The sequence below is a fragment of the Gavialis gangeticus genome, unplaced genomic scaffold (genome assembly GCF_001723915.1).
Source record: "Gavialis gangeticus isolate Ggan-Ray unplaced genomic scaffold, GavGan_comp1, whole genome shotgun sequence".
Taxonomy (NCBI): Eukaryota; Metazoa; Chordata; order Crocodylia; family Gavialidae; genus Gavialis; species Gavialis gangeticus.
In genome coordinates this window covers 18,884,800-18,893,136 of record NW_017729024.1, presented here as the reverse complement: position 1 = coordinate 18,893,136, position 8,337 = coordinate 18,884,800, and the positions used below count along the sequence as shown (strand labels likewise).

Here is an 8,337-nt window from a genome sequence, read left to right as displayed (position 1 = left end):
GAGTCCAGCCAGGTAGGCATCCAGCCTCTTCTTAAAGACCCCCAGGGTAGGGGCCAGCACCACTTCCCTTGGAAGTTGGTTCCAGCTCCTAGCCGCCCTAACCGTGAAGTAGTTTTTGCGGATGTCCAATCTATACCTCCTCTCCATCAGCTTGTGCCCATTACTCCTTGTTATGCCAGTGGGCGCTAGGGGAAACAGTGTCTCCCAGGCACTACCAGGGAGAAGGGGAAGAGGAAGACTAAAGATGAGATGGAAAGATATAGTTGACAGGGACATGAGAAAGGTGGAGTTGGAAAAGGACACATATGACTGAACTTGGTGGAGAACCAGGATCCTTAAAAGCTACCACATTTAGAAGGGGCAAGTGAGGGAAGATGACGATAACAACAGGGCTATTCTGGTGAAATTTAGCAGCTTAGGATATTCAATGGTTAGATTATATAATAGGCAATTTTGTTAAACCCATATTTTGAATTCACAGAGTGCTGAAATATTTTGTGTGACAACTTTCTATTGTGAAACCCATGACTCAATCTCAGATGCCTAGTAGGGGAGCTGTATTGAAAATACAGCTTTTAATTTTCACAAATTGTTTTTTTTCCATACATATTGTCTGCCACTGTTAGTCAGGGTTCTGTTTGAAAGCTGTGTGGGGGCTGTCTGAGAAGTAGGAGCAGTGGAGCCAGTGTTGATATGGGAATTGGGGCTGAGGAATATATAGATATTGTGACTCAGTGAATACCAAACAAAGGAGATCAGAGAGTAAGAACAAGTATACCAACTGTAGCTGCTACTTGGAAAGCCAGAGTGGCTCAGGTGCTGGTTGCTGGGGGCAACTGGAGGGAGTTAAGGACACACACCTGTTCAGTCAGTGGAACGGAAGGGGCAGGGCCTGGCTCAGATATAAATCACAGGCCAAAGCCCAGGGGGAAGGGAGCCTGCAACCAAGGGAGAAGGAGTTCGGCCCTGAATGAGTGAAAGAGAAAAGGCCTGGATGTGCAAGTAGCTAGTGATACATGTGAGAGATGGAACACCTGCAGTGTGGTTTGGAGGATGTTTTAGCCACGAGATGTAGATTTGTGTTATAGCTGGATGGCTTAGTTTGTGTTGCAGCCAAGGGGCTTTGAGTTTGTGTTGATGGTTTACTGTTTACAACCAGAGGACCGGGTGAAGCTATTAGGGGATGGAGGATGCCTCATAGGGGCTCCACAGTAGCGTGGGGACCCCAGTGCCAGGGAGGGTGCAGCATTCGGGGGTGCACTGACCCCAGCCCCGAGAAGGGGAGTGGAAAATCGGAGGCCGCCTGAGTGCTGCAGAGGGTTCGAGAGCCTGAGGAGGAGATTTGGGGCCAGGCACGGTTACGGCCACCTGAGCCCCAAGGTAGAGGTAACCTCAGAGCAAAGGGAGCAGTGAGAAGCCCCAGAGTGGGCAGTGCAAGGAGCCCCAGAAAGGGGGCAGTGATTGACGAGTGCCAGGAGGCACGGTTGCGAGACAAGCCAGAAACACCGGTGAGGCGTCGGTTGCGAGACAAGCCAGAGCGCCTGTGGGGTGCCAGTTGCGAGACAAGCTGGCCGCCAGTTGCGAGACAAGCCAGAAATGCCCGTGGGGCGCTGGTTGCGAAACAAGCCAGAGCACCCATGGGGCGCTGGTTGCGAGACAAGCCAGAGCGCTTGTGGGGTGCAGGTTGCAAAACAAGCCAGAGTGCCGGTGGGGAGTAGGGTGTGAGACAAGCCAGAGCACCTGGGGGTGTGCAGGGTTGCGGGACAAGGGCAGTGGAGTGTCCAAGCACCAGAGAGGGTGCAGAGAGCCAGACAGACCAAACAATGTCCAGGATATCTGCGAGGTTTGGGCATGGTACAGGGGCGGTTGTAGCCACGCATAGCCCATAAGGTTGGGGTGCCCGGAACCCCGTTATAGAACCGAGATGCGGGTAGCAGCAGAACTGTAGCCAAGGGAACGAAGGGCAGCCTCTCTCCAATAAGTACATAACATCAAAGACGTGGCGGGCAAGATTCTGAGGATGCTTAGTGAACATTTGGCACAGTACAGAGGACCCTAGGGGAGAGCACGGCGACCCTAGGGTTCCATCCTGCTACACCAACAAGTCCCAGCAATTACGTAGGTCGCCTTGAAGACAGAAATATAACTGAGTATAAAGAGTTTGGGATGCTTACTGCTGTGTAGGTGGGCTTTCCCTCTGAGGAGTTCTTCATACAGTCCAAGCAATAATCTGAAAGTGGAATGGTGTGCCTGTAGCCTTGCTGTCTGGCTTTGCTCCCGTGGGAGCCCTTCAGGCAGTCTTCCCAACAAAACAATAGTCCTTGGTCCAAACAAACAATTAAGTAAAGTAAACCTTTAGCCTTTCTCCAGGAGGCAGGAGAGAGCCTCTTTAGCTCTGGCCCTTCCTAGAAACAAGTTCCTTTCAATTAAGTCTACTTTTTGACTGAAAACTGCTCCATCCCTTAGCTCAAGCCTCTTGCTTTCTCCATGCTTGGGCTTTTAAACTGCCAGCTAATCATTCACAACTAGGCTCGTGCCCCAGGGCTGGCCACTCCACTTAAGGGGTCAGACTGCTCTGCTGGGGGTGCATCTATGCATGAAAGTAATGTGCCACAATAAACTGTGGTACAGTTCATGGCAGAGTTTATTGCTCCTGGACACAGCATTTAGACATGCACCCAAGACAACAGCACATTGAGCAGGGGAAGCTCAGCCTTGGCTGGCAGGGGGGCCTGAGGGGTCAGCCTGCAAGCCCGGGGCTGCTCCTGCTTGGCTCAACATGCTGTGGAGGGGTTAGCTGCTGAGGCGCTAGATGACTGCATCCAGTGGAGGGAGGGGAGATGAGAGAGAAAGGAAGCAGGAAAGAAAAAGGGAGGGAGAAAAAAGAAAGGGAGAAAAAGAGGAAAAAGGAGAAAGAAGAGAGAGGAAAGAGAAGGGAGGGTGGAGGCTAGGAGGTTGCATGGGTATGGAGGTGACTTTTGAGCCCCATCTTTACTCTGAACAATCTGCTGAAGCAGGGGCAAGAGAGCAACAAGGACTGGACACAAGAGGTCCTCATTTTCCTGGCCACACGCTTTCTCACTGCCTCTGCCACGCACCACTGCTCGAAGGCCACTCTGGACTGATGACCTCCAGGATGGACAGTCAAGAGCGATTTGGTCCCATGACTCCCATGACTCTGGGTTGATGCTGAAATTCTTTAGGGATATCTTTAGTGTCCTTGTACTGCTTCTTTGATGCGCCATGAAACTGTACTCCATTTGACAGTTTGCCATAGAAGATTTTCTTTGGCAGGTGAATATTGGGCATTCTTGAAAGGTGCCTGGCCTATCTTAGCTGTGCCAGTTTCAGTAGATTGTGGATACTAGGAACAGCTGATCTTCTGAGCACCTCAGTGTCCTGAATCTTGTCCGGCCACTTGAGCTTTAGAATCTTTTGCAGGCAGTACAGGTGGAAGTGGTTTGGTTTCTTGGCATGACGCTGGTAGACAGTCCAGGTTTTGCAGGCATAAATGAGGGTCAGCAGAATGATGGCTTTGTAAACCTTCAGTTTCATTGACATTCAGATGCCTCTGTGCTCCCAGACCTACTTACAGAGTCTGCTGAAGGCCATGCTGGCTTTTGCTAGCCTCGTGTTGAATTTGTCATTGATATGGACAGCATGGGAGAGCATGCTGCTGAGATAAGTAAACTTGAAGACCGTTGACAATTGTTGGCCTTTAACTGAGACGCGTGGTTCCTGGGGTGTTATGCCAGGCACAGGTTGAAACATCACTTCAGTCTTCTTTATGTTGATAGTAAGTCCGAAGTTGTCACAGGCTGATAAGAATAGGTCCATGGACCATTGCATATCAGCCTGTGAGCCTGCAACACACAGTCGTCAGCGAAGAGGAAGTCACAAAGCTTGGCTGTCTGGATTTTGGAGATCGCTCAGAGCCTGCACAGGTTAAAGATGTCTCCGTTGAAGTGTACCTGATCCCTGTTAAAAGTACTGAACTTTAAATAACTATTTATTTTTCACCAAATTGACAGTTTTTAAAACATTGTTTATGAAAATTCAAAAATAGAGAAGTTTTGCTAAAACTAGGATTCAATAAATCTGAAGAAAGGATTTTGCATTCACAGAGTGCTGAAATATTTTGTGTGTCAACTTTTCATTGCTAAGGCTTTTTTTAAAAAAAAGAAAAGAAAATCCTCATTAGGGATAAGTTTGGCAGACCTTAGAGGCTGTTTCAAAATAAATGGAAAGAAGGAAAGCTTTAATTTAATCCCAGATGTTACAGAATAAGAATCCACAACAAAAAGCACAGCAGGAAATGAACTATTTTGAAAAAAAATAGAGACAAAATAATAGTTCACTAAATATCTTTACACAAATACAAGTATGGAAAATGAGAACAAAACATTTGAAGTGACGCTAAATGATACAATTTATGATCATTAAACTTGAGGGATGATTCTTCCAAATAGGATGTCAGTATAGATGAGTGTATTCAATATAAAATATGTAATGAGAAAGAAGACATGAAGGAAATGTAATATATGTTAACAATATTTTCAGTGATGGACTTGGTCTTTTTTTCATTAAAGCCAATGAGAGATCTTCCATGGCATTCAACGTAAGCAGGGTTGAGCCATTAGCAAACTACAGTTCAACACGTAGGAGTTTAACAGTGAAATTCGCTACACGAGGAATGAAAACAAAAGGATAAACTATAGTAAAAGGCCACCACAGATGAGCATTTCTGAGAAAGGAAAAAGAAAATATTGGTGGAATATGCATAAGCAGATTCAGGATTTTGAAATGGGGGATGTGGGATCAGTGACTAGCGCTGAAGGGGTGGCAGTACCCATGCTCAAAACTCCCTCCACCCCCACACTGGGATGGGCAGATCATACCACATGAACAGTAGCCAGGAACTTTAAGTCTCCAACCAGATAATAATCACTCCCCTTCCCTCCCCAGAGCTCAGCACCCCCTCCATCCCCTCTGTGTTCAGTGGTACTTCCCCTCTTTTCCCATTCCCTCCTACCCACCCCACTGTGACCCAACCTGTTTCTGCCATTGTCTCTGGTTATCCTGGGGGGCAGAGGTGCTCCAGAGCTACTCCCATCCCAGTCCAGCTGAGCTGCATGGGGAACTAGGCTCAACTGGGAATAGCAGGTGGTGGTAGCAGTGGTGGCAAGTTGTTCCCTCCCCCTAAGCCTGTTCCTAATCTGGCAGAGAACACATTACGAGGACTAGGTAGGGAGGAGAAACTGGCATGCTGCCACCACTGCTGCTGTTCTGGACTGAGCCTGGCTCCTTATGCAGCCTGGATGAAGCAGAGCAGGACCAGCTTTGGAGCTTTCCCTGCCCTTGGGGCTGCTGGAGACAATGGGGACAGTGGCAATGGCAGGCAGAAGAAAGTGGGGAATGGGAGAGGAGGGACGAGGACATGCTGCTGAACATAGAAGGGAAGAGAGAGGGATGATTATTATCTGCTTCAGGGACTTAAAAGTCCCTGATTGCTGCTCCCATGGCATGATCTGAAAAGCGGGTGTGACTCCATCACTGCACTCCCTTTGTAACTGCGCCTGCAACATGAGTTCAGCATTCTAGAATGATAGAATTGTAGAACAGGAAGGGACCTGTAGGATCATCAAGTCCGGTCCCCTGCAGTGGGCAGGAAGTTACTGGGCTTAGACAAGCTCAGCAAGGTGCCTGTTCAGCCTCTTCTTGAACACCTCCAATTTATGGTGACTGCACCAGCTCTGGTTGAAGTGTGTTCCAGATTCTAGTGACCCTTACGGAGAAAAAAATCTTCCTTATGTCTAGCCTGAATTTGCCCTCTATGAGCTTATGTCCATTTGTCCTTGTCCTCCCTTGAGGCGCCCTCCTGAAGAGTTGCTCCCCCAGATCTTTGTGTTCTCCCCTGATGTACTTGTAGGTGGCCATCAGGGCACCTCTCAGCCTTCTCTTACTCAGGCAGAACAGGTTCAATTCCCCGAGTCTCTCCTTGTAGGGCTTATCTTCCATGCCTTTGACCATGCGGGTGGCCCTTCTTTGTACCCTCTCGAGCTTATCCATGTCCCTCTTGAAGTGCGGTGCCCAGAACTGGACACAGTACTCCAGCTGAGGCCTCACCAGTGTTGAATAGAAAGGAAGGAACAGTTCCCTGGATCTACTGGACACACATCAGCTAATGCACTCCAGAACACCATTTGCTTTCCTAGCGACCTCATTGCACTTCTGGCTCATATTCATCTTCTGGTCAATTGTAACCCCCAGGGCTCGCTCAGATTCTGTGCTAGCCAGTGCGCCACCACTTACCATGTAGCTGTGGTGAGGGTTCTTCCTACCCAGGTGAAGGACTTTGCACTTACCTGTGTTAAATCTCATCTGATTCTACTTTGCTCAAGAGTCCAGCTTGTTGAGATCTTCCTGGATCCTGGCCTTATCCTCCAGTGTGACCGCATTTCCCCATAGCTTGGTATCATCCACAAACTTAATAACTGAGCTTTCCACACCCTCATTCAGATGTTTGATGAATATATTAATGAGCACAGGTCCAAGCACAGATCCCTGGGAAACACCACTGGAGAGTGCCTTCCAGGACAAGGCCAGCCCATCACTGGGAGCAGCCTCTAAGCCAACTGTCCACCCACCTCACTGAGGACTGGTCAAGTCCAGCACCCTCGAGTTTGTTTGAAAGAATTCTGTGGAAACCAAATCAAAGGCTTTACTAAAATCTAAGCAGATCACATCTACCATGTGTCCCTTGTCCAGATGGCTAGTTACCTGGTCATAGAAGGACACAAGGTTTGTCAAGCACAATCTACCCTCAACAAAGCCATCCTGATTGGTTCTTAACACCCTGTTCATTTCCAGCTTGCAAATGATGGCCTCCTTAATAAGTTTTTCAAAAATTTTACCCAGGACCAAAGTCAGACTGATCAGCCTGTAGTTTGCAAGGGTCATCCCTCTTCCCTTTCTTGAAAATGGGCACCACGTATGGGATTTAAAGAGGCAGATGTATGGTCTGCAAAACAGCCAAAATACCAATGAAATTGATTTCCAGCTGCCTGCAAGATAGCTTGGCGTTTCCATTTACAGGACTCTAATTCGGTCTTTCCTGGCTCTTTACCTAAGCTTACAGAGTATATAGGGCTAACAAGAAAGCTTTAATGAAGTTACTGCTCAACAAATACTTCAAGTCAGCTTAAAATAAATAATGGGATCACAGAATGCAGTACGATAGATGCTATATTTCAGGGAAACTAAATGCTGAGAAATTAAAACTAGTGAAAAAGATTAAATCAAAATGGTAGCAATTTGACTTTCATAGGAGTAGAAGGTAGTAGAAGTAGGAGTCTTTGAATCTTGTGAACTATTTTCAGGCAAAGTTGTGGATGTCAAATGCTTTGAGAATGCTAATGCTCTCCATGATGTTTTCCACCTTTATCTTCAGCAAAGCATCATAGTTTTCCACTAGTTCCTCTGAAGAACTCCAAACTTATGCAGACATGGTGATATGGTAAAAAAGATCCAAGCAGCATTAACTACTGTCTGGATTTCCATAGAATACTCATGTAGTCTTTAAGAGATCATACTATGGAGAATGAATTGTTTCTTGAATTGTTTCTTACTATCACTTCCAAAACTGAGGAGCATTTGGACTACAGAAGCAGGTGCAGCTTGGTGGAAAAAGGTATATGGCAGGTAATAATTAGGACAAATCATTAAAGAAGGGTTAATTGGAGTAAGAAGGAGTTTTAAAACAAAGCAAAACAAAAACCTATATAAGACAGTCCAAGAATAAAGCCAGGGCTGGGACCCAGAGTTATTGTTCTGGCTAGGATGACTTTTTCCTATCCCAATTCCTTTCCCTATTCCTATCAGCTCAGAGGTGTTGAGCCCTTATTCAAAACTCATAATAGCAGCAGTGAAAGTGGATACACCAAGGTGATTTAAGCATGACTTTGTTATATCAATCAATGAAACTGTTTAGAAAGTGAAAGCCCTGGAAAGTTTCCTTTCTACTCCCATTCTACCAGCAGTGCCAACAAAGGAAATCTAGGATCAAGAATTGTCTTGACTCAACTACAGCCTGGCCTGTACCTCCCATGTAGAAGAAATTTTAGTTTGGACGTCAAGGGGGGAAAAAGCCCCAAACCTTGATACATTAAGTTATATTAAACAGTGAAATACATTTATGGAAAATGGTGGGAAATTTGGGATACTTCAATCTATATGTAATACAGATACTGTACTAGTGAAATATAGAACTGAAACATTGATACAGAGAGATGGACTGTATGTCATAATACCACTTTCTCCCTCTCTAACTTTGATGCT

The 8,337-nt window shown here is 46.5% G+C and overlaps 1 protein-coding gene across 1 annotated transcript in view; it reads right to left on the bottom strand.

Annotated features, from left to right (window-relative positions):
* EDIL3 (EGF like repeats and discoidin domains 3) overlaps positions 1-8,337 on the bottom strand; it is a 430,122-nt gene that overhangs the window by 225,287 nt on the left and 196,498 nt on the right. The window lies entirely within an intron of this gene.